Genomic DNA, 5,474 nt, shown 5'->3' on the forward strand with positions numbered 1-5,474 from the left:
AATCCACCTTTCTCCTTAGATTGAGTCGGCCTACACATGGTGTTTGATTTTGGGTAATGGTCCCATGATTGTGCGTTATCAGCAAGTCTATCGAGGTAATCCCATACCTCATTGACATCTTTATTCATGAATTCTCCATTACACATTGTCTCGACCAATTGGCACATGTAAGATGTCAGTCCATCATGGAAAAGTTTGTAATGTGCTACGTTTCAAAGCCGTGTTGTGGGCATGAACTGACAAGATCCTTGAACCATTCCCAACATTGGAAGAATGCTTCATCCTCCTTTTGGGCAAAGTTCATGATTGCTTTTCTAAGTGTAATCATTTTATGACGTGAAAAAAATTTCTTTATGAATTCCCTCTGCATATCATTCCATATGCCAATGGATCTATGACACAGTGAATGTAACTATATCTTAGCCTTCTCCTTCAAGGAAAAAGGAAAGAGTTTCAGCCTGACTGTATCCTCAAATACATTAGGAAAGTATAAAGTGGTTATGGTCTCATTGAACTCTTTCAGATGTAAGTATGGACTTTCTGATTCAAGCCCATGGAATTTAAGAAGGAATTGGATAACCCTTAGCTTGATGTCCATATATCCTGTATTTTTAGGAAAAATCATGCATGAGGGCGTACTCACCCCCGCCGGTTGTAAATAATCTCGTAAAGTACAATGCGGGGGTGCTTGATGCACCTCATTCTCATCCTGAGTGTCCTCCACCCTTGGTGAAGGTAATGCTTCCAGTTGATTTGCATTCATTACTTCAATTAACTCTTGGGATCTCGAGTGATGTCTAGTCCTGCGATGGACAGTCAACCCCTCAAGTAATCCTGCTTCAGTCAAGAGACGTCGAGTGTTATCACGAACCTACTTGGGCATGAAACACTCACAACCCTCAGTTCAGATTCTAACCCTAGACCTAAGAGGAAGAATAAAAAGGAATTCTAGAAATAAAGAGGAAAGATGGAAAGAAGTTACCGAATTCGAAGTCCTAAGTTAATATCCTGCAAAACAAAACAAACCAAGTTAGTTTCTAAAAGATAAAACCGAATCTAAAGGCTAGAGAAAGTAAGGAAATAAGAATGAAGTTATCAGATTAGAAAATCTATCAAAAATCCTATGAAGTAGGAAAACAAATTAGTTCTAGAAATCAATAAGAAAGGAAAAACTAGAAATAAAACCTAATCTTAAACTAATCCTAAGACTAATTAATGTCAGAAAAATGAAGCTGTCAGTCCCCAGCGAATCGCAACCGTCAATCCCCGACAACATCGCCAAAAACTTGTTCACTCCCCAAGTATAGGGTTGTGATGTAGTAATAAACTCGGAAAGACCAAGGTCGAATTCCAAGGGACTGAAACCTGTACGTAATCTAAAACTAAATAGAACTAGAATTAGACTAAGATGAAATCTAAATCGAATATAATTAAGGGAATAATGATGAAATATTTATCTAAAACTTAGAGAATTTATAGGAAGGAAACTAGGGATTCAAATGATCCACTTGTAGAGATTAGGGAGATCTTATGTCTGCTTCAAGAATTTAACTAGACTTAGAGTCCCATCTTCATCTAGTTGAAGAGTGTCACATGAAATTCAAACTGAACTTTCTTTGATATAGTTTTCAAAAGATGAAAGGTATATGAATTAGAATGGATTCTATCACCAAACCATGCCCAGGAAACAAAGTAAACAACAGAACTAAACTAATTAATAACTAATCAATGAGATATATGAGAGTCAGGAAGGTATCGTCATCCAACCATGCCCAGGAGATGATGGTGAACAACATGGCTTCCTGACATCATAATCAAAAGAAGGAAAGGAACATGCTCAAAGCTATCGCAAACCTATTGTTATTTCAGTCACAGCAGACCATTAAAAACTGAAAACATTCCCATGATCAAACTGGTATCAAGTTCAATTCAGTCTAAACAAAAGCCACAAGCAAAAAGTCTCCCCATCACGCTACAAGCTTCACCTCTTAGCCCTAGCTAAGAGGCTTAGCCTAACATAGACATGATTAGGCTGAGTATCTTAAAGAAAAAGAAAGAAAACCAAGAAAATTAAGGAAGAATGGAATCGGCCGGCCTCCACTTTCTCTCTCTCAGCTCTACGTTCTTGCCTTGTATCCACCGTCTCTAAGATGATCCTCTACAGCCCTCTCTCTATCTCTTTTATAGGCAACCAAAGTCGGTTATGTGTACCAGAGGCGGTGCTTCCTTGTGCAGCCAAGAAACTGTCTGTGTAAAGCTGTTTACGTAGCTAAGAAAACAGACGTGAACCTTCCACTTTCCTTGCTTTATTTCCCAAAATTCACGTCACCTGGGACGTTTTTGGACAGCAAATATAATGGACGGATTGGATCTTTTCATCGGCCAGCCATGGTGGTCCACGTGGATCGACAGATCCGATCGCAACTCCTTATTGCGAAATAGAGTCGCCGCAAGTCTGTTTCGCGCGTTGGCCCATTTATTGAAGCCAAGTGGAAAATCCACTCAGTACATTGGTTTCAAGATGAAAAACCATCCTTGAAAGAGTGTTTTTGGAGTGAAATAAGTGTGGCCCATGAGCTTGTCTACTCTGCCGTCCATCTTACGTTTAGCGGCTAGGATTTTGTAACAGCTTGCATGGTCTCGAAAGGTATCATAGATGAGGGTCGTGGCCACCTCCTGAGACAAGTGAACGGTTCGGATCATTGAACCGAATGATGGGTGGGGCCCAGAATGCATATCAGCATTCACACCTTGCGGACGCTATATACGCAAGAGTCGGATCGGGTCAGCGCGTGTTTCATCGGTCCAATGTGCCTCGTGTGCACGTGAGATGTGCACACTCACGTTATGTAAAGTGGGTCCTATATTGATGTTTCGAGAAATCTTCTCCATCCATCCGCTTTTTTCAGATCATTTAATGGGTTGAGACGAAAAATGAAGCATGTAAAGATATCAAGTGGGCCCCAGATCAGGATTTTAGGGGCTGATCTATTCGTTGGGTTACTTTCACAAGGATTCAATGGCTGAAATTCGATGTGCACGGCTAATTTATGGTCCTCAGGCCACATATGAAGTTTCGAGCCGAACGGATGGTGGAAACCCTGTAATCTTGCATTCTGGTCACTTTTCAGGCCCTCTTTCAATGTGAATGGCTTAATTTCCTCGGATCTATGGAGTGTAAATCCATTAATCTTGGTCCCCTGGGGTCTGTCCCTTGCCTTTGGTGTCATCAGAGTGTTAAATCCATGCTTTAAGCACCCTATTGCAGTCGAAGCTCGTAAATACATCTTGCATCACAAACACGATTAAATTGAGCCTTTAAACAGTACCATGTTCGTAAATCCAGGCAATAACTGGGGTCTAATATGCAATATTTGACTCTCAACACTACAATGGGGTGATCTGATCTATCCACCTTATCAGCTAGTTTACCGTGGGCCCAAAAAGTCATGACTTGGGCAATGTCCACTTCTAACGAACATCACAGTGAGCGTGAAAAGTTTCAACAGTCACCATTATTTTCTATTTTGTGACCCACACGAGCGCCAGCTCAGGCTAATATTTGGGCCCTACCCCTAAAATGACACGACAAAAAAGATGGGTAGCTTGGATTATACACATACATCAATGTGAGCCCATTTGGGTCGTGGTTTGCATGGGTCGTAGTTGCTTGTATAGATCGTGGTCACTTCCTTATCTACCAAACCATTGGTATTACTACCAAAAAATCGAGAAAAGGCTATGGACTTTGGATGTTTTTGGCTATGGATATAAACCGTAGCTAGTATGCTACAGATTTCATCCGTGCTAAAACCTATTTAATTCATAGGATCTTATTAGAGATTGATGGTGCTTAACGGGCTTTGTGGGGCCCATTGGAATATATATGTTTTATCTAAGCTGCTCATCTATTTTGATATATAATTTCAGTGGATAAGTACAAAAATTAGGTAGACTTAAGGTCCAAGTGGACCACACCATAAGAAATAATAAAAAATAAATTTCTATCATTAATATTTTATAGGTCCGCTTACAGCTTCGATATGACTCTTTTTTTAGATCAACCCTTAAAATGATCAGTTAAAATGAATGGACGAAGTGGATCAGTAACATACATCATGGTAGGCCCCATAAATCTAAGCACTTTCGGTCCATCACCGGCCCCCAAAACTAAATCTAGAGGAAAAAAAACCCTTCTCTCTCGCGCCCGTGCCCATCTCCCAAAACCCAAACCCTCTCTCTCTCTCTCTCTCTCTCTCTCTCTCTCTCTCTCTCCTGCACTCAGCCTCTCCCTTTCCCTCGCCCTCTCTCGATCTCCCGCACTCCCTCACCCTCTCTCTCTCTCTCTCTCTCTCTCTCTCTCTCTCTCTCTCTTTCTCTCTCGCTAGGGTTTTCAAAACCCCATTTTGCCCAAACACACCATTGATCTGTGAGAGAGACTTGGAGAGCACTTGAAAGAAGGAGAAGAAGAAGAAGAAGAAGAAGGAGAGGAAATGTCACGCCCTGAAATTCGGTACCCAAGTTGGCCAGACCCAATTTCGAATTTCAGGCCATGATATAAATTTAAACATTCACATCCACATTTAAATAAAGATCATTACAACAAACAACATTCATCTATTTCAATTTCTAACTATTACAATCTAAACTCGCTTTTAAATTCCTGTTATACTTTTAAAAAAAAACAAAAAACAAATACAAATATGACTACAACTAGGCCAATGTTTAAATCTTCATTCTGCTTCGCCCCGACTAAACTTCGATGCCCTGAAACATTGTTATTTTGGGTGTGAACACAACAGCTTGTGGGATTAAATCCAACTTAAATATGAAATTCCTAAATTTATAACAAATGAATAAATAATAAAATTATATATATATATATATATATATGTTTTAAAAAATAATAATTTCAAATATGAATCAAGATATTAAATCTTAATGATGACATGAATGCGATGCATAAATATATTATGCATGTGATACTTTCCATGAATTCTCATAAACAATATATATCATGGCTTACAACACTGTACCCAAGTGGATGGTCACGTTGTATTAACGCCCACGCACCGGTACCTCATGGTGAGGGACCCATTTATATATTAGCTTGTTACACTACTGCTTCAGTTGTACCTCTAACGTATGTCTGCGCATATAATTGTACTCATACACCATATACAAAGGAGACTCTAAAGGATCCAGTGGGTTATAGGGTATTTCACCCAAGGGACATAATTACTCTACTTGCTGGCTTTAAGGTTTCTCACCTAAGGGACACGATTGTCCTACTTGCTAGCTTTAGGGTCTTTCACCCAAGGGACACGATCGCCCTACTTGCTTATGTTTCATCCAACATTTTCTTCTCTCTCTCTCTCTCTCTTTTCATAATTCAATAATTAATAAAAGAGTATGAATGATATAAACAATTCTAAAATCAGTAATAAAATAATTTAATAAATCAAATTTCTACA

The 5,474-nt window shown here is 39.4% G+C and overlaps 1 non-coding gene across 1 annotated transcript; it reads left to right on the forward strand.

Moving 5' to 3' along the window:
• The first annotated feature begins 215 nt into the window (after window positions 1-215).
• Window positions 216-322, forward strand: LOC131236179 (small nucleolar RNA R71). The gene has a single exon (XR_009166605.1). It is a non-coding gene; the product is annotated as a small nucleolar RNA R71 (small nucleolar RNA).
• The last annotated feature ends 5,152 nt before the right edge of the window (window positions 323-5,474 follow it).

The sequence above is a fragment of the Magnolia sinica genome, unplaced genomic scaffold, assembly GCF_029962835.1.
Source record: "Magnolia sinica isolate HGM2019 unplaced genomic scaffold, MsV1 ctg256, whole genome shotgun sequence".
Taxonomy (NCBI): domain Eukaryota; kingdom Viridiplantae; phylum Streptophyta; class Magnoliopsida; order Magnoliales; family Magnoliaceae; genus Magnolia; species Magnolia sinica.